Consider the following 21444-nt stretch of genomic DNA (forward strand, 5'->3'; position numbering starts at 1 on the left):
TCTGTATATTACAGTGGTACCTTGGGTTACATACACTTCAGGTTACAGACTCTGCTAACCCAGAAATAGTACCTCGGGTTAAGAACCTTGCTTCAGGATGAGAACAGAAATCGTGCTCTGGCGGTGCGGTGGCAGCAGGAGGCCCCATTAGCTAAAGTGGCGCTTCAGGTTAAGAACAGTTTCAGGTTCAGAACGGACCTCCGGAACGAATTAAGTACTTAACCAGAGGTACCACTTTGTCCCTATTTGCCCTGCTAGCTGCCACTCTCATGGAGGATGAGGATCCTGAACAGCAGTGACAGAGGAAGCATCCTGTTGCCTCTCCACAGCCACGGCTGCCGGCCTCCTCCTTTGAGCAGCTCATGGTGCCTGATGAAGAGCGGGCGAGGAGGGGGAGAAGCTGCCACCACCAAGGCCCAGCCTTGGGTGACACACCAGCTCTGAGGTGGGCAAGAAGAATGTGGATGAGGAGAGGAGCACAAGAAGTCTGGATTTAAAAAAAACACTTTGTGTGTTTTGTTGGGTCTCTGGACCGTAATAAAGATTGATGATGATGACTTTGTGTGTCCACGTCAAATCTTGCCCCTTTCTAAAAAGTATTTATTGGGGTGATTCTTTGTGTAAATCTACCAAAGAATAGAATAGAATAGAATAGAATAGAATAGAATAGAATAGAACAGAATAGAATAGGGATGAAGGGTTTTCTCAGTGTGCTTGTCCCGTTGGTGTACTGATGTTGACACTCGCCTTTCTTCTGATAGGAAATGCTCTGTAGTGGGAAGGAGATGATAGAAAATGGGGGGTCAAGGAGGGTCAGTTGGAGGGAAAGTGAGAAATGTCCCTATTTTCATCTGAGGACACTATGCCCTTGGCACACCAACATTTTCAATAAACTTCTTTTTAAGTTGTTCATAGAGTTTCAAGGAATGACTGACTGGAGGAAAGGAAAGGGGTTTCTGCGGAAATCGTGAGAAAGGTCCTGGTGAATCAGATGGAAGATTTATCTTGTCTTATCCTCCATGAATCCAAAACCACGTGGTTCAAAGAATCTCTCAAGAAATAAATTGGAAGGGACCCCAAGAATCATCTAGTCCAACCCCCTGGGATGCAGGAATCTCAACATGAGATCCCAAATCCAATTTGAAATCATCCTGGACCCTGCTTAGCTTTGCAAATGTGCTAGCAGTTTTATTGCTATTCTTTTGACATGAGAAGAAATTTAGGGGAAAGGCAGTTATGTTGCAGGGTGAATATTTACCCTAATGGGGGTTGGGGGAAGCTTGAGGATGCTTTTAAAAAATCCAGGATTGGAAAACTGGGTTAGATACCATAAACCTGCCTCTTTGACCATATGTTCTTGAAGGAATAAAAAAAGCTCTTGTGTAATCAATCTTATCCCGGAGAAGCCTATTTTTCATGAGGCTCTAATTGAACTTTCCTTCTCTCTTTTAAGAAGCTATTACTGACGTCAAGGTCCCACAGACTCGCAGGGAGGGCACACTTAATTGAAAGAAAGACATGGAGGCAGCATTTCAAAACTGCTAGCTCACTTCTCTGCTCTTTGTAACAAAGCCTATATGCTGCTATGAATAAAAGAGAAAATGTGACTGAATAAAGCTGATTAGATTGTTAGTGGTTTACTGCCATTTGTTTGTTCTGAAAGAAAGGCAAGTCCAGATCTTATACAGTGGTACCTCTGGATGCGAACAGGATCCGTTCCAGAGCCCCGTTCATATCCTGAAGCGAACGCAACTCGCACCTGCGCATCTGTGGGTCGTGATTCGCCACTTCCGCGCATGCGCGTGATGTCATTTTGATCGTCTGCGCATGCGCGAGCAGTGTTCCGTTACTTCCGGGTCGCCGTGGAGAGCAACCCGAAAACACTCAACCTGAAGCTACTTCAAACTGAGGTATGACTGTACTTCCATATCTACACTCCAAATTCATTATTAGAGATTATTCATGGTTTTCTTCAGCCCACAAACATATTTACCTCTATGACCCAAGTGTAGTTGGAAGGGATCTCGAGGGTCATCTAGTCCAACCCCCTGCATTGCAGGAATCCTGCCCACAGCCATCCCTGCCTGGGCTCAAACCACCAGCCTTCTGGTTAACAGCCAGATGCACTGACCCAGGACCCAAAAGAAGCAACAGCAACTTTCTAGAACCCTTTCCTGTTTGATCACCTGGGGATTTTCAGGGTTGAGGTTGTCTCCCCTTTTCCCAAGTAGATTTATGATAGGCACTAAGCCACTTTTGTCAGAATGAAGTACAAATATATTTGGACTGGGTTGGCTGATATCTGGTTTTCAACATCACAATATATCACCAGCTAAACATCGCGATATTTCGATATATCACGATATCTGAAATAAGACTGGAGCTATGTGGAGGTGAACGTGGTAATATCCTTGGCAACTGCTGCTACTTATGGGTCCAATTCAAAAACTGCTAAAATTTTACTTACCTTTAACATATTGTTACAACTGCTATGTTATAGTACTACTGTAGCAATAATGTTTAAATTAGCACATTTTCTCTAAAATTAAAGTAATCAGCAGCATATATATTAATGGTAAGGTGAGAGAATGTTCCCTAAAAATTTAATTACATTACTAAACAAGAAAAAAAGCCAATTCATTGTCACACTTTTAGCTATTCAAATATAATTCACCACTGAGTCTTATACATCCCACACCAGTTATTTGATTGATTGACATTGCACCCAAAATTTCACATTTAATATTAATATATTGATTTGTTATTAATAATCACAAATGTGTGAGAAATCAAAGGGGTGGGGGGAGAATTGAGAAGAGTTCTAGGGTACGGAGTGGGACTGGAGGAGAAAATGGGGGGCATAACGAGGGGGGAGACACAGATGCGGACAGAGGGAAAGGGAAGAGGCTCAAAAGGCAGAGCAGGACCCCTTTTTTCTTTCACTCTGAAGCAACTTGCAAGCCAGCAAGCATCTGGAGAGCGAGAGGAGTGCCTTTCCCGCCTGCTTGAACTGGGGAGGGGGCGTGCCGGAAGTATGGGGCTTTCTGCGTAGGCTGGGTTAATACGAAACCTCTGGGCTGCTTCTTCCTCAAAAGAAAGGCACACATAACAGACACAGGGGGTCCCCCACTTTTATTCTGAAGCAAGTCCCAAGCCAAGCATCGGGGGGGGGGGGAGTTCCACAGACAACTAACAAAGGGCGCCAAGCACACATCTGAGCACACCAACAAATGGGGGGGGGGGAGAATCACAGGGGGGGGGGAGAAGGTGGAGCAAGGAAGGAAGCAATTTGCAGAGCAAGGCAAAGGGGAGGGGAGAGTCACACACTTCCAGCCAAACATCTGCTGGCTGCAGACAATCGGGAGGCAGGGGAGACTGTGTAGCTATGGCAGGGAAAGCTAACTGTTTCTGAAAGATCCGTTTCTCAAAGAGGTAGCGATTTTTGCTTAGCCTGTTCCGGGGGTCCATTTAACTCCTGAAACGGTTTGAAAACCAAGGCGCAGCTTCTGATTGGCTGCAGGCGCTTCCTGCACTCAGTCAGAAGCCGCAGAAGCCACGCCGGATGTTCAGCTTCCGAAAAACGTTCGCAAACCGGAACACGCACTTTGTGAGTGTTTGTGGTGTTCGAGAGCCAAGCCATTTGATTACCAAGGTACCACTGTCTACTGAGAGCAAGGCTGCATGTAGGGATGGGGGAGAAATTTGATTCAATTGACATTTAAAGCTAACCATTAAAAAAATGTACTTTCTGAAACAATAGATGAACTGAAGCAGAACATCTTTCAATAGTCCCCCCTCTCTGAATTTTGCAATGCAGTTCTCTAGCCAATAACTGGGTACAAAAATGCATATATTAGGGTAAAGTGTGCATAACATTCATATATTAGTGTAAATTGCATTGCAAAAATGCATTCAATTTGGGAAATTTCCTTTGCAAAAATGTGTGTTTTAGGCAAAATAGCATACAAAAATGTGTGTATTACAAATTCACTGATGAATTTTCATCAAGTTTTTAAAAAATAATAAATGATGTAGAAATGTGGAGAAATGAAATTAAGGTTGGAATAATGAGAAAATGAGAGACACTGAAACCAACAGATTTGCCTCTCTCTAGGTACACATTCCAAACATCATGTAAATAGTTACGTATCAGTCAGGCTCTGGCTGCAGAGAGCTTTCAGGGTTTATCTGGAGGCAGGCAAAGAGAGTTCTTGGCTGCCTTTCTCATTTTCTATCCCCCTCCTTATCTCCTAATTTTTCCTGAAATTACATATGGCAAGGCAGGATATGAATATATTAAACAAATAAGACAAGTTCCATGTGATGAATGTAAGATGTGGCCTTCTTACCTGTTACAACATGATTTGGAAGATTCTCTGCTTGTCAAAAGTTACTAGGAAATACATTTCTGCCTGGGCAACTCTGGAAAAAGTGAATAATAAGACAGACTACCACCCAACCATGCTTCCCTTCCTTGGTTAATTGCATTCCTTCAAGCTTCAGAGCTGTGGTTGTTTTTTGTTTTCATTTTTTTCATTTTTTGGCTTCCACTATATATTTATAGTGGAAGCGGGTGGTGCTGGGACGCGGGTGGCGCTGTGGGCTAAAGCCTCAGCGCCTAGGGCTTGCCGATCGAAAGGTCGGCGGTTCGAATCCCCGCGGCGGGGTGCGCTCCCGCTGCTCGGTCCCAGCGCCTGCCAACCTAGCAGTTCGAAAGCACCCCCGGGGGCAAGTAGATAAATAGGTACCGCTTACCAGCGGGAAGGTAAACGGCGTTCCGTGTGCGGCTCTGGCTCACCAGAGCAGCGTTGTCACGCTGGCCACGTGACCCGGAAGTGTCTCCGTACAGCGCTGGCCCCCGGCCTATAGATGTGAGATGGGCGCACAAACCCCAGAGTCTGTCAAGACTGGCCCTTTCGGGCAGGGGTACCTTTACCTTTACCTTTATATATTTAATCTACTGATTTATCCTCTGCAGCCAGAATTATCTTGCATAGTTTAAAACAGCTTCCTCATGGTATTCGTAATCACGTTTTATGTCTTGGTGGAAATGCCATTTTGAGGGCATCAAATATTATGTTATCATTACAAGTATCAGAGTACAGAGGCGTTTTCTGACTGGATGGTCCAAACGAAATACACAAAAGGCCAGAATGGATATTCTCCCACTCTTGTTCTAGCCCTTTGTGTATAGGAAATGTGAGTGTACCAGCCCTCTCCCCTCATCTGCTGCTCCAGCCTTGCTGCTGCCATCCTTGGCTGTGTACATGCATAAAATCCTTGTGCCAAAAAAATGTGGCTAGCCCCCTGGAAAAAATACAAGACAACCAACCACACATTTTTGGTTTATACACATAAGTCACATTAAGGTGTACTGTCCATCTGTAGATAGCCAGCAGGGCTGGCCCACCCATGAGGTAAGGTGAGTTGACCATCTCAGGTAGCAGGATTCACCAGGGCAGCAGATCCCAATGTCAATCTTTCTTCCCTCCCTTGTTTCTGATGTAGATCTTCTCTTTCCTGCTTGGCAGGGGGTTGGACTCGATGGCCCTTGTGGTCTCTTCCAACTCTATGATTCTATGATTCTATGATTCATCCCCCTTTCCCTGGTAAGAAGTTATTTTGGGGTCCACCTCAGGTGCCAAAATGATTTGGGCCAGCCCTGATAGCCTGGGACAGTGGAAGTGAGGCTGGTGTGCTGGGGAGCCACAGAGGGATGGCGGAAAGTATTCCAGGCAAATGCAACAGCATAGCAGAGGGCAAAAAATCTGAATTACAAAAGTGGACTCTTCATCCATCAAGACCCCTCCTTCAAACCTATTTGCTTTATCGAGCAAGATCAGTTGTACAATGTTTTAAATCAAGGTGTATATGAGGTGGTGCATGGGGTACAAGAAAAACAACACATAAACTGCAAATTGTGGCAAAATGCAAGTACACAATTAATATTAGAAAACAGAAGGAGGTAGAGCAGAAAATGAGGCAGAGCCAAATGATGGCATTGCGGCATGCTGGAGGATAGGGCATCCATTACTTTTTAACATACCTGCAGCTATTAATGTTCATATAGAACCCAATTTGTGACAATTTTCCTAGTTTGATATACTAATTAGTTTTTGCCCCATTTTATTCCCTTTTTTATTCCCTTTTTTACCTTGCACACTGGAAACAGAGTCTGAAGAGTATAATCCCCATATATAGCAATTGCAGCTTAATTGGGAGCATAAAAATCAATCATAAGTCTCTGCAAGAGTCATGTTTAAGGCATGCATTGGTTTAAACAGGGAGCAGCACAGCAGTGCAAGAACAAACAACTCTTCAAAGTCTTTTCTCCAATTTAGTTTTGTACTTCCCTCATATTCCAAAAGGTTCCTTAATGTAGGTCTTAGATTAACCTGTCATGGTTTCAGCCACTATAAAACTAAGAACAAATACATTCAGCACTATTGGGCTTCTGGTGAGATGTTTCTGTTTGGATTTAACATATTCCATAAGGCTAGTTCCCTGGGAAAAACAGGGGATAAGTAAATGTGCACACAGTTAAGGGTGAAATAGATCTGGGCAGCCTTGGCAAACATTGTGAAGGGAATTATAATATTGGGAAAAGGACTGTTCAGGGACATTAGGCAGTGCGGGAGAAGGAATGGAGGGTTAGTGAGAAAGAAGAAAGTATTTAACATTTGCGAAGTACAACTGGTGAGGGTGTGGTGATAGAGGCAGAACAAAACAGTGAGAGAGGGCAGAGTGGTTGCAAGGTGCTGGGAGATCTAACAGTCTGCAGTGCTAAGGAGCACTCCTCACAGGAACCCCCCAGGAACACCACAGCATTGCAAGGGACACGACTGGAAGAAAGGACTGCAGGGTTGGCTCATTTTCAAGAAAGCATACAGTCTTCGAGGGTTATCACATGCAGGAGAAAAGTTATTCCTTCCCTCCCTTATAATGAAAATGGTTTTCACCATGGTGGTTGTGCAGGTTTCAAACCCCATCCACAGGCAGCACAAAATCAGGGTGCCCTGGGAGGAAGGACAAGCTGGAGTTGGAATCTCCTTTCTTGTAATTTGAAGCCATTGGTTCATATCCTACCCTCCAGAGCAGGAAAAAACAAGCTTGCTCCATCTTCCATGTGACAGCCCTTCAAGTATTTGAAGATGGCTATCATATCTCCTCTCATTCTCCTTTATTCCAGGCTAAACATACCCAGTCCCCTCAAGCGTTCCTCATAGGGCTTGCTTTCCAGACCCCTGATTATCTTGGTTGCCCTCCTCTGCACACGTTCCAGCTTGTCAGTATCCTTCTTAACTTGTGTTACCCTGAATGGGACACAGTACTCCATGTGTGGTCTGACCAAGGCAGAATAGAGTGGTTCTTGATCAAGAGATGGGACTTTTGTTGATGCAGCCTAGAATAGCATTAGCTTTTTTTGTTGCAGAATCACATTGTCGACTCATGTTGTGGTCTACTGTTAAATGTTCGGAAAAAGTCAGAAGCCCAAGGCAGTATAAGATCCTCAACTATGTTTATTCAATATTTGTCAGTGACAACAGCTCACTCTTAGGAAGACAAGAACTGAACTGACTGGACAACACAATAATAATGCTGAGCATGAACTGACCGTTGACAGTTGAAAGTCCATGCGCTTACTAGCCATTAGAACGTTCGTCTACCAATGCTTATACGATTGGTTAGAACGCGCCTTGTAACATAAAATGTGTTAAACCCAATACATAACACTCCTCCCCCCAACTTCCTAACAAAAGGAACAAACATAGTCATCAAGGTATGCTGGCCTTTTCTGCTCCCCCTGGGACCATCGCAGTTCCTGTGCCCGAGTGGGTGACCCAGGAGGTTCCTCCGGTACCCACGGTCTGAGTGGGGCGGTCAGGGAGGCCGGCTCCGAAGGAGTCACTGCCGATGGAGCCACTGAGGATTCCGACCTGAAGTTGCCCTGCTGTGGTAACTCAGTCACCGGAAACCTGTCTGGTTCCCACCCTGGCCTGGGCACAGAATCTCCCCAAGCACCCATTTCTCTGTCACTGCTCACTCCCAACAGGCACTTTTTCTGTTTTACCTTAAGTCCTGCCGCATGGAAACATTGGAGCACTATCCGTAATCTGGCGGCAAAGTCCTCTCTTGATGATGTGGCAATCAGCACATCGTCAGAAAATGGCGTGACTCCGGGGATCCCTTTAAGGAGACGGTCTGTTGGGCTCTGAAATAACCCTAGTGACACTAACGCCAAACTGTAGGCGTTTGAGCCTGAAAGCACCCCTATGAGTCACATTTGTCTGGGCATCTGCGGTGGCCTCATCAACAGTTAGCTGCTGATAAGCTTGCGCTAAATCCAGCTTCCCAAAGATCTTGGCTTCAGCCAGGGTTGCAAACACGTGACTCACCACTGGAACCAGGTATGCGTGGTCCTGTAAGGCCTGGTTCAGGGTGCATTTGTAATCACCACAGATATGAACTGAGCCGTCCAGCTTAACTGGTGTGACCATTGGGGTTTCCCAGGTTCCCGAAGCTACTGGCTCTAAGATGGAGAGATGGACTGTAACTCCTCCTCTATGTAGGCCTCATGAACACGTTGCTTGGGTTGTTCTCCGGAGGTCTTGGAGCAGCGGACTTGACCAATGTGCCCAGTCTTCCCACAATGGCAACATGTGGCGCACCGAAACCTGCATGTCCAATGCTCGTGGTTTTCTCCGCAGCTGGCACAGGTCCCTTGAGGTGTGTCAGATGATCGCTGGTTCAACGATGTACTCGTAGCTTGGGAGCGGTGGTGTCGGTCGGATCGATCTGAAGCTCGTGGACATCCTCATTGTGGGAATCTATGGAAGACGACTGGTCTCACTGGATGCAGTGAGTTCTCCTTTCAGTACGTGGGCTATGGGCCGTCTCATGGGCAGAAGCTTCCTTCTGCTCCGAGGCCCTGGAGAAAAGTTTACCCCAAGTTTCTCTTTATCTTTGTTTCTCTGCTCTATATGCTTGTACTGGGCCCAGAGAAATTATGTTTGGTTACTGCTTTTAAACTAGGAAGACAGAATATTTCTGAATGTCTCATGGCATCCAAGCCACCCATTTAGTCCCTAGAATGTTTGCAAACAGGCAAGTTGCTGGTAACAGCTTTTAACCTATTGCCATAACATATAAAAACAGAATTAAAAAATTCCTTTCAGTAGCACCTTAGACACCAACTAAGTTTGTTATTGGTATGGGCTTTCATGTGCATGCACACTTCTTCAGATAGTTGGTCTCTAAGGTGCTACTGGAATGAATTTTTAAATTTTGTTTCAATTACGGCAGACCAACATGGCTACCTACCTGTATCTAGAAATATAAAAACAGTGGCTTCTTATTTCTATATGAAGACATATTTGAAATTTAATTCAAACAATCTTTCACACCATTTGGGAAGCTCAAATATTCAGCTGCCTGATGGGAAAGGAGGAAACAGGAACATACTCTGACTTGTCCCTTACCCCACCCTGGCAAACATATTGGACTACATTTGTGAATAAGGAAACCTAGAAAAGGGTTAGAGAAGGAGCATTTTGTAAATGGTCCCATCTCTGAAAAGGAAGGAGGCCTGGGCCTGTCTCATGCTCTGGAAACTCTGGGGACAAAGGAACAGTGATGAAAAGATTCTGCCATGAACTACTGCTCTGGGGAGCTTCTTGTCTCTTTTGTGGCTTGCTTTGTTTAGGGGCGATGCTCTTGATGGGAGGCTGTGTTAGTGGACAGCTTTGTTGTTGTCATTATTCTCTCTGTGTAATTGCCACCCTCCTCATCCACAAGCTGTGTGCTGGACCACAACCAACATTAGCCAGGACTCAGTGCCTGACACATCAGGCCTTATTACCCATGTTTCCTCCTTCCTCTTCTTAGGTGCTTTAATGGTTGCCAAGGAGACCTGTCAGTGCTGTCAACTGGACAGTCTTGATTCTAGAATCCTTGAACGTAAATCTCAGCTCAGTTGGGAATTCACCTGCTCCATGAGCAAAAGTGGAGCTTCAGTAGATTAAGCACCTCAGTCCAATGACAAAAGATCAAGGTAACAGCTGAGTAACAATTGGGTATGCACCAACTATTTACCATATTTGTTTGTTTAATTAAATTGTCGGTTTAGACCGTAATAAGGGCATAGTAAGGGCACTGGGTGCCAGGAACAAAATCCTGTAAACAAAAAAGAGTTCAGGAGCTAAATCCTAGGAGTGATGAACCAGCAGAAGCCTAGTTTTCAGATCTACTCAAACAGCAGTGGGGTCTTGAAGGGCCCCCACTATGATATATACGTAGTCTCCAATTGTCACAAAAATGCCAAGACCTTCATGAAAACCCTTAAGACATCCTGGCTTCTCACTTTGTCATGCAGAGTCCCAAATTCCCAAATGCAAGCCTGTTCTCCCCTCCCCTCAAAAAATCTCAGATCTTTCTCCACCTTTTGATTCATTGCTCCTTCCACCTCCTGGCCAGGGAAAGAGAGAAGCAGCCATTCTCATTTGCAGGCTCTTATGAGCTGCTCAGTAACATTGCACACAACAGGAAGGGTCTGCTCTACATTCAAGCCTCTTAGGCCCCTGCCCAGCTTCTTTGCATTGCTGCCTCATCTTTCATTGCCAGTTTCGTTTGGAAACCTGAAGTATCTCTGAGCCACTGCCACCTCTCTGTGTAGCGGGCATTTCCTCTTTGAGAGAGCTCTGATCCTGCAGCTTGGCTCTCTCTATGGCTTAAAACAAATCAGACTAGATTCCTAGAGAGAAAGGGGAGTGTGGAGGTGGGGAGAGGTTATCCAAAGCAAAGACACCTCCCTCCAAAGCCCCTTCTTGTCTGGCTTCTCATGCAGAAGGGGCAAAGGCATTGATCTGTCCCATGAGCTGCATTGGTGAGACCTTCTGATATCTGATGAGTCTCCCCATTTTGTACATTTGGGTGAAGGGGAGTCCCAGGACAGCTGGCGGAGGGGATACCTGACAGATGGGGGAGGCTGTAGGAGTAGCTGATCTATCCAGGATTCACCACAGCACCAAGTTGTTGCAGTCGCTAACACATTCCTAATTTTCTCAGAAGTTTAAAACACTAAAAAAAGGAAACTTTATGTATCCTCAGACTCAAAGGTCTGCATGTCCTTGGTCCCCAAAATAAACATTGGGGTACCTCATATCATACACCTGCACAATTGCAACAATAACGGTTACTCAAAGTTGTTGTGCTTCCAAATTACTCATAAATGCATGATGACATCACACAATCTATACACACACACACACACACACACACACAGAGAGAGAGAGAGAGAGAGAGAGAGAGAGAGAGAGAGAGAGTTGTGTTCATTGATTTGGGGTTTTCTTCCCCCCTCCGGCTTCCCTGAAAGCAATATATGAATTCAAAGATTTTTGTGCTTGAAATATTGTGGTATTGTGTGTTTCCTCTAATAACTTTTGTTCTTGACTAGGAGGAAATGCGCAAGCAGTGATCATGATGTAGAATGGATCTCCCTATTTTCACCTGAGGGATGTTGGAGGGCATGCAGAAGGTATCGTCTTAATAGCGGCACCCACTCATAGGTATGAGAGAGGGCAGGATGGCTCCTCTAGGATGGCTGCTACCATCCGTGTTTTAAATACTTGGGAGTAAAAATAGTTAATTTCCTCCAATATTGTTGTCTGATTAATCAGGGCACCTGGTTAACCAAAAGTTTTTAATAGATTAACCAATTAATTGTCTAAACACTGCAGCGCTGCCATTAATGAAGCTGGATCAAGATGCGCTAAAGTACTTTCATTAGGATACCTCCAAATAAATCAATGGAACTAGACTAGCTGGCACCATTTAAGAAGAGTCTGGTCCATGCTGTGAGATTCAACAACCATTAACTGAAATAAACACAGTCATGAAAGGCACAAGTAGGCAGAGAGCAAGGAAGATATAAGGCTGTCAAGGTAGACAAAAAACAAGCACATCACCAGAGCTTCGGGTTTCACAGTCTGGATATGCCCTGTGTCCTCATGAGCTTAGCGCCAGGATTCAAGGCATTTTCACTGAGATCTCCTGACAGCCTGCTTGTTTCATGAGCCATTTGTCTTTTTGTTGCATGGCCAATGCTTCACACACAATCTGCATACCCAGCTTTTCTGTATTTTTGCAGACGTGACACACGTCAAAAAAAGAAGCAGAACTTTCTTCATACACATAAACACAAAGCAACTGAGGCAGGGTGTTGCCATTGGGGGGGGGGGGAACTTGGCTGCACTTAAGAAGAAGAGTCCAATTAAGACTGTATTCACTCTCCCATTTGCTGTGAGTTTCCAGTGCTGGGTTTTTAATCCGTGTTCACACAATGTTATCCAAATGTTTATATATTCTGTACTTTGTTAAAAATTACTACCGTTTGATGTGTTGTTTCTTAAACCAGCTTCACACCAACTGGAGTCCTTAATCCCTTCCTTATTAATGTCTATCCAAGACATGAAACCTTTGTATAGGGTCAAGGACATCCCCACCCCTCAATGCCCCCCTGGTGTGAATACAAACAGAAACAAATATAACAGCTGGGGGGAAAGAGCTGTGAAATACACGGAAGAAACAACAACTTCACTGTGCTCTAAGGCAGTAATGTGAACACACCCTTTAATTTCACTGAAGCTTTGTGCTCATGGCCACCACAGCATACCCATATACCACACCTTGCAACTGTCCTGGGAAAACCAGGGCACCCCATTTTTTCACATGAGAGCACAGCAGCCATTTTGGGTGCTGTGATCTCACACAAACTCCCCCTGAAAAAGTGCTTTTTTCAGGGCCACCCTCTCATGTAGGTCACCCGACTCACCCAGGAACATGACGCGGAAAACGTGCATCCTGGTTTCTTGCCTGGATATGTTGGAGGGTATGAAAATGTCGTGGATGCTAAGGGTTTAGCCCTTGAAAGCGTTGTTAGTGCCAGGGGTCAGCTGTATCCTGCATGTCCATCATGCCTTTTTCTCAACAGGCTTAAGCCACAATATCTACTTCGCAGTACCAGCAGGTTTCAGAACAGGGGTGGGGAACCTGTGGCCCTCCAGATGTTGGTGTACTCCATCAGCCAGAGTCAGCATGGCCGGTGTTCAGGAATAATGGGAAGTGGAGTTCAACAACATCCAGGAAGCCAAAGACTGTGCACCTCTGCTCTGAGAGAATAAGCCACTATTATTAACCCATGGGACTTTGGAAATATGAAGTTTTGTGCAGTAATACTAGGGCTGCAAATTTAAATCAATTAACTGAAACAATTACGGAAATAGAGCAAAGAGAACCACGTTAGGTCCTATAAATACAGTTGGCATCACCTTCAGAGGTTCGGCACACAGCAGATGAAATAATGTGTTCCTGAAAGATCCTGTCAAGCGGCGGACCTTTGGCAGTGGTCCTTTACCTTTCCAAGATGTGAATGAAATTGCAATGCAATAAGAAAAGCTCTCCAGAGGCTAGATAAAGTTGCTTCAATGCCACAAGCTCCGAGTTGGCCTTCAGCGAGCTAAGCCTCCATTACAAATTACAATTTGCCCTGGATTATTTTGGTGGCGATCAATAAGCAAAAACATTTGAACTTGAGATTCTTGAACAATCTGCTGCCACACATGCCCCCTGCCCCCCCCTCAAAGATGCACCGGGGCATCACACTCACTAGGTGAACAGTAGCCAGGTGTATTGCCTGCCAAAACTTCTGAACGCTCCCTTTGTATAGGCAGATAATGTTAGAGGTTAGAGGTTTTACTACTGTCAAGAGGTCTACAAATTTTGTTAAATTTTTTTTTTTACATAATTGTTAGAGAGGGGTTACAGGCAAACAGGAGTCACTGGACTTCCTTAAACATTGTTCAAATGTACTGTGTACATTTCAGCTGGGTTTTCCTAATCCAAAGCTTGTCTCCTCCCCCCCCCCTTTTTTCTAAAAGCTGAGTTGATGGAAATGATTCTTGGCAGCAGGTACTTTCTTTTACCTGTTCTGAATCTTCCAACATTCAGCTTTACTGGATTCCCACAAGTTCTAGTGCAATGAGAAAGGGAGAAAAACTTCTCTGTGCCAGGCATCATTTTATAAACTTCTATAATGTCACCTCTCACTTGCCTGTTCTCTAAACTAAAAACGTTGCAATCTTTCTTCATAATGGAGTTGCTTCATGATTGCCCATTACTGAAACTTTTCTAATTCTACAATATCCATTTTGAGGTGGCCAGAACTGTAAATAGCTTTGCTGGGCCACCATCTTTTCTCTTGGACAGTGTGTCATTTAACCTCCACTTCTCTGGTCATAAAACAATTGTATATGTCTCTTTCTTTGCCCTGAGAGTGCTGGGAGGCATTCCTTGTGACTAGTGCCCATGTAATAATCAGTGCTTTTTTCTGGGGTATGCAGAACTGGCACCCATCCCACCTCCCAAATGTGATGTTAAAACCAGGAACGGGGAGGCGCAGTTAAACAACTTCCCCAAAATCCCAAGTCCCCACCACAGCCTCTGACTAAGGCCAGGACAATGACCATTGACACAGGCACCATACATACATACATACATACATACATACATACACAACAACAAAGAAGCTCAGAAAAGTTGTCTATAAAAACCTGTAGCAATAAGTGGATACCATGTACCAGTACTGTTTCCTCCAATTATCCAATATAGAATCATTTCTTTGGTTCCAATGGCAAATAACTCCTCTGGAAGAGGGAAATCCAGGGCTTCCCTTGTCTCCATAATCCCTGAGGCACAGAGTCAGTAGGTAACAATGGACCAGACAGATATCCATTGATGGAGTTTGCTGAAGTCACGTATTCACAAAGCCCACCTTCAGGAAGCCCAGAGGGCAAGGTTGGGTGTGAATAGTTTTATTGTTCTTTAGGTGGTGGGTACTTAAAATGTACTGGGAATTGTATCTGATAACAGGACTGGGGGTTGAGCTCATGTAACCTCAAGAGATCCCCTCCCTCTTTATGACATGTTGGTGATGTATTGATGATGTATCGATGATGCTTCTTGAACTGTATTATGGGAAGGGAGGGAAGGTCTTAGAAGTCCATGCAACCCCATGCTTGGGGTTCCTACTCTTTTGTGGTGTTTGAACCTTGTTGCAACAATAAAAATCAGGTCTACTGACCACTGTTTGCTTCTTTAACTTTGCTGGAGATTCCTGCTTTTGCTGACCAGGAAAGACCCACAGGGAGTGGCACCCCGATGAGCAGGGCAGCAGAGTAAACCTGCACCCAGAATTTCCCGTAACAGTTAAAAGTGTGGCACTTACTGTAACAACTTCGTGGCCCTTTTTACTTATCCTTTTTAAAAGTGCTAGTTATAATCAATGAGATTCGGGGGAATTAATATCAATCTCCAGAAAGAACGTGGGGTTAGCCTGTCATCTTTAGTGGTAATGGTACCGCCTCCTAGGTCAGACAATTTAGATGGGAGAAGGGTATTTGCTTCACCTATTCCCAGTCACTGCTGTGCCTTTGCCTCTCCACATGCCTCTCTTCCTTGCCTCTTCTACTTTCTTTTACTGTCTGATTTTTACTGCTGTGCACAGAGGCAGCTGATGATCCACAGGTAGGCAGTACCACAAAAGGGTGAGTCAACTTCCTTTAGTTGGTAACGGGAAGTTCATTGACTGCATTCAATTTATGCACTCAATTCTGTACAGTAGTACTAGTTTCAAAGGTTCAGATGCTAATGTTCCCATTTACTCTTGGACTGAAGCTGGAACACACTATTAGAAGTAGTTGCAGAAAGCTGGGCTGGAGCTGTAACGTCCCACGGGAAGTTCCAGAAGCGCCAATGATGTTGGGGGAAGCAGAGGCCGATGCACTTCCCTAAGAAAGTAGAAGAGGGAAGTGCTTAGGGCTCTGCTTCCCCCTTCTACTTTCTTCCTCACAAGAAGATGGATTATCTAATGACCAAATGTGCTCTTCAGATTCAGGTGTCTTCAGCCAGGGACACCCTTTGCAACTCAGAAGCTGCAATACTGAATTCTGCCAATTCAGTGGAAGCAACATAAATTATGCAAATTACACAAATTATAGCACCAGCCCTGTTGATCCTTTCCAATCTGTCTGCAGAATATGTCACTGCTTGACAGTGTCTGAGAGAGAAAAACAAGACTGTATGAGGAGATAAATGCTGTTTTCTTGATGCACCAAAGCACCAGGTTGTATACAATTCATGTGGGTTTATGCCTGAACCTCTGGATGGTACAAGGTGGATGTGTGGTGTCATGAAGTAGTGATCCTGTGAGCAAGTGTTGCTGGGTGGCAGGTGGTAACAATTAGTCCCCAAAGTGGAAGCATGGGATGGCTTTGGCTGGTTGCCAGTATTCCCCATCCTCTATAAGTCTTTGAGTTAACCTGCTGGGGGAAGGGAGAGAACACGCTGTGTTTTAGACGTGCTGTTTGATGTTCTATAGATGGTGCCAGAGAAGAAGCCAATAAAGCCTGGTAACCCGTTTGGTGCCTGCATGTGATTGATTCGTAGCTTGGAGGGAGGACTCGGGAACGCGACCCCCTCCTTGACATGTGGGAAATCATAGACCTGGAAGAAGCTTGATTCGGTGTGAATGGTTCTTCTCCTCCTCATTTAATCCCCACAAGAAGTCTGTGAAGCAGATTAGGCTGAGAGGCAATGACTGGCCCAAGGTCACCCAGTGAGCTTCAGTCCTTGTCTCCTAGGTCCTAGTCCAACACTCTAACCACTGCACCACACTGGATTCCACACTGTTTGTGGCTGCAGGGGAGAGAACTGTATATACTGTTCCAGCCCTGAGAGCTTGGACTCCTGCACATACAGACAGTGCTTTTTATTGCTTAATGTTGATCACTAATTTCAAATCATGGTTATGAAGGGATCCTGGTTAGCCTTAACTGCAGTTAAGTATTTCAGCCTAACAAGGGCAGGCCAGGAGGCATTTGCAGTCAAAAGGGAGGGGCAGTTAGACATAGGAAATCCACAAATCAGCTCCCAATCATTTAACTAAGCCATTGGGAGTTTTACATAGCAGGGTTCAAAATTAGCAGGTCACCAGGCACATTTTGTGCCTAAAGATTATCCATTTGCGAGCACTTGAAAAAGTCTGGGCGTCATTTTTATGCCTGGCTGACAATCAAGGATTACTGAAATGGTGGTGCTGTGGTCTAAACCACAGAGCCTAGGGCTTGCCGATCAGAAGGTCAACGGTTCGAATCCCCGCAATGGGGTGATCTCCCGTTGCTCAGTCCCCGCTCCTGCCAACCTAGCAGTTCAAAAGCACGTCGAAGTGCAAGCAGATAAATGCATACTGCTCCGGTAGGAAGGTAAACGGCCTTTCTGTGCGCTGCTCTGGTTTGCCAGAAATGGCTTAGTCATGCTGGCCACATGACCTGGAAGCTGTACGCCAGCTCCCTCGGGCAATAAAGCAAGATGAGCGCTGCAACCCCAGAGTCGTTTGCGACTGGACCTAACGGTCAGGGGTACCTTTACCTTTATGTGCTTTGAAGCCTTGAAGTATGTTAAGGATAGACAATATGTTAAAGAGTTTAACAATAAAGAGTAGTGTTTTGAAAACTAGGGGTGCCATATTTCAAACAGTAAAAATCCAGACAGAAAGGTTGTTGAGCTTTCTTTGGCCAAAGAGTTTTGGCAAAATTGCAAAAAGGTTGTTTTTGAGCTATTTTTATGGGGGGGGGTTGGATTTCCCTGGACATTCGGCAGATTTCCAACTGGACACTGCTGCCAACTGCAGAATTTCATATATGCATGGGAAATTCCTGACATATGGCAACCCTATGAAAACTGAAGCATGGTACCAATATTTTTATTATAAACACAAAATTATACATGTATTAATAATTTCTGCTTAAATTAAGAATGTGTCACTTGCATATTAATTCATGCTTATCAAAATAATACATAAAAAGTGTTGCCAAACCCCCACCCACCCACCAGTGGCTACTAGATGTTCTGTTTTGCTGCCCACAACCCAGGTCTCAGAAGCCATTTGGCTCCTAGCTTTTCTACCCAGTTTCTAACACAGCTACATGCACAAAGATCCTGTAGCATTTTTCCTATAGCGGAAAGCAGGTTGCAACAGTCACTGGCATAAAATCAATCACTTAGGTTGTAGAACAATATTGAGGACAATCACTAATTTCTGTTGTCTAATGGAGGTTTTCAGATTCCCACAAACTGCAGTCAGTCCCGTAGACAGATATGACTGTGCTAGGAGTGAGGCTATTTGAGCAAAGTTAAAGCAAAGGACACAGGATCATCAGCTTCAAGGCCATGCTGGATATGATAGCAACAAGTACACTTGTTTAAACACTGCCCCAATGACATGGGGAAAAGGAGTGGGCTCTGATTTTAAAAGCAAAAATGGTGAGTGTGGAGTACACCCTTCCCCTGCTCCAGTTCAGCTCCTGACAACTTCTCCCAAGTGCTGTTCTCCATAATCCAGCTCCAGTACCGGCTGGGCAAAAAGCACTTGGGAAGAGGTACTATGAGAGGGAAGCCACGAAAGGGAGAACGTTCCTGCAGTGCTCAGGGCCCCTCCAGACTGATCTTTTATTGCAGGTGTATTATGTGACACATTCTTGATGATAGCACATTAGTGGTGAAATTACTCTGCTTTAGTTTGTTCTGTGAGACTTTCCAGATGAAGCCACATTATTGCTGTCAGGGAGGCTGCTGTGCATCAAAGGTTGGACAAAAATAAACCAGAACATTTGTGGTATCAAAAGATATAGGATTTCATCATGACTTTATGGGATATACACTGGCTGGAAATGAAACAGTGGACGACTGGAAAGGTTTGCAGGCAAACAACCAGTACTGAATGCTGGATTGTGTGTGACTGCTCCAGTAGCATCTTGAGCACAAATCATCATGAATGTGCAACAAAACGGATGGCTGGAGGAGCCCTAATGCACCCCATTTTTGTTTGAAATCAGATCCCTCACCACACTTCCTGCATCACTAAGGCTGTTCCATATTTAAGGTTACAGATCTACCAAAATCACATTTAGCTTATGTCTCATGTTCTTCCCTCAAAACATTCTCTAAGGGAAATGTTGCCAACTTTCAAAACTCATCAAAATTCACTTCAGACCCAATTATCCAACATTTTACAGCACTTAATATATGTTTGTTCAAAAACAGACATGGGTAAGTAAAACATTTGTGAGATGCATATGTGATTTCATCACCGCCACAAGAATTCTTCTAGCACCTGCCATCTACTTAAAGTGCATCTCAAAAGTAAAATCATGAGGAGTAGGTAATTTTGGAATGCATCAGGCAGTGCTTTTAGGAGGATGAAGGTGAAAATCAAGCTTGATTGTGTGAAGTGCTGGGGGGGGGCCCCGTCGCCCTGGGCACATTGTCGGGAGGGGGTGCAATCAGGCGCCCCCACAACAGGCTCCCATCGGAGTCTGGCTGCAGCATGCAAGGGGGCTGTCAAGGCAGCTTCCTTGCGCCCAGAGAGGTTGCAGGCATTCCAATGGGAGCCTGTTGTGGGAACACCTGATTGCACCCCCTCCCGACAATGTCTGAAGGGTGACGGCCACCTGCAATAAAAGATCAGTCTGGAGGGGCCCTGAGCAATGCAGGAACCTTCTCCCTTTCATGATTTCCCTCTCATGGTACCTCTTCCCAAATGCTTTTTGCCCAGCCGGTATTGGAGCTGGGCAAGAGGCGGGGGGAGCCAGATTTTTACATTGCACAGAGTGCTCCTCCTCTCCCCCAAATGGCTGCTGCGCCCAGGAAGCACCCAGGTACCTGTCCACAGGGTGTGGCAGTGCACGTGGTGGTCCTCCTCCCTCCCCATGGCGGCCGAGGCACGTTGGAGGGAAGCTGCCCGCTCCCCTCTGACATCTGCCCAGAAGAAAGAGCTGCCGCTGCCCCCTGAAGGAAAGGCGATGCGAGGCAGGCTGAGGCGGAGATGCTCTTTCTGAGGAGGCAGAGTGTCGTGATGCCAGCTGGCCAGGCAGAGGCTCAGACCCTGCGCTGCTGGGAGTGGACGAAGAGGGAGCTGTCTCTGAGCAGAGCCTTGTGTAATACAGTGGTACCTTGGTTTACAACCATAATCCGTTCCAGAGGTCCGGTTGTAAACCAAAACAGGTTGCAACCCAAGGCGCGCTTTCGCCAATGGGGCCTTTAGCCGATGGTCTGTGGCCGAGACAGAAAACATGTGAGATTATTAGAAGAGATTGCCTTGTGTTAATATACAAATCAGTAACCGTGCAGGAATGCTAGAACACAAAGATTTCCTCCCTCTCTGATAAAAGTCCTGCAAAGACTTGCTTACAATTCAAGTTCCACAAATATGTGTGGTCAAGATCATACTAAAAGTCTGGTGGGAGAATTTCTCAGTCACATGAGATTCATTACAAATGATCAAAGAGCCACATGGAGAAAAGAGTCAAGACTGCACTGGTCTTAGATTCCATGGCAGGCTGCAGTAGACCCTCCCATCTGTAAATACTAGGCTGGGCTCACTTTTATTCAGAAAGAGCATTTCCCACGTTGCCAATTAACAATACAGAAAACCACAACAAATCCAGAAATGAGATGTGAAAATGAATGAGCACACATAACGAAGTTAGAAGACACAGATAGCGAGGACATCTAGTACTACCTTTTCAGTCTTGGGACCAGTCTTTAACTGACTATAAAGGAATTATTTTATTTCACAGTAGTATAAATCTCCCGCCCACCCCCCAAATGTTCACTAATTTTATTTTAAATCCTAAAATAAAGAAGAAAGTAGTTATGGTATCAATTTTTATGACCCTTTGTAAGTCCAGGCATAAGTCATTTGTGCAGCCTAAACCTTGCTCATAGGACTCAGCTACACAACTGCAAATATAAAGTTTTAAGTGCATTTTAAGTGCATTATGCAAATGTGACACCTGATTGCGCTGATGAGCTAATGACAAATTCCATATATACTTTACAACATTTTCTTAAAAAGCATTTTCACAATGTTTTTTATATCAATGCAGATTCAGCCATAGTGGTCTAATCTAGTGTGCACTGGAAACGGCTGTACAGGTACGGGTGGATTATTTCTCAGTAGCTTCTATTGAATTCTATGGAACAAGAGAAACTGGCTGAACTTTGAGACAGAACGTATGTCCAGTGCCCTAGACACCAGGGTCACTGGCCTTGGTCGTGCTGGTCAATGATCTCCGGTGGGCTAGGGACAAAGGTGAAAGCTGTTTCCTAGTTCTGCTGGATCCCTTTGTGGCCTTTGATATCATTGACCATGACATCCTTCTGGACCATCTAGAGGAGCTGGGAACTGGGGGCACTGTTATACGGTGGTTCCGCTCCTTCCTCCTGGGCCATGTTCAGAAAGTGGTGTTGGGGGATGAGTGTTCAGACCCCTTGGCTCTCACTTGTGGGGTGCCTCAGGGTTCCGTCCTCTCCCCCATGCTCTTCAACATC

At 45.1% G+C, this 21444-nt stretch overlaps 1 protein-coding gene and 1 long non-coding RNA gene across 2 annotated transcripts in view; one reads left to right on the top strand and one right to left on the bottom strand.

The window, feature by feature from the left end:
• Positions 1 to 21444, bottom strand: part of SLC24A3 (solute carrier family 24 member 3) — a gene marked incomplete at its 5' end in the record, with an annotated part of 155135 nt that overhangs the window by 81860 nt on the left and 51831 nt on the right. The window lies entirely within an intron of this gene.
• Positions 8981 to 15148, top strand: LOC309538906. The gene is made up of 2 exons (XR_014222484.1): positions 8981 to 10051; positions 12989 to 15148. It is a non-coding gene; the product is annotated as an uncharacterized lncRNA (long non-coding RNA).

This window comes from Podarcis vaucheri (genome assembly GCF_965113315.1).
Source record: "Podarcis vaucheri genome assembly, chromosome: 8".
Taxonomy (NCBI): domain Eukaryota; kingdom Metazoa; phylum Chordata; class Lepidosauria; order Squamata; family Lacertidae; genus Podarcis; species Podarcis vaucheri.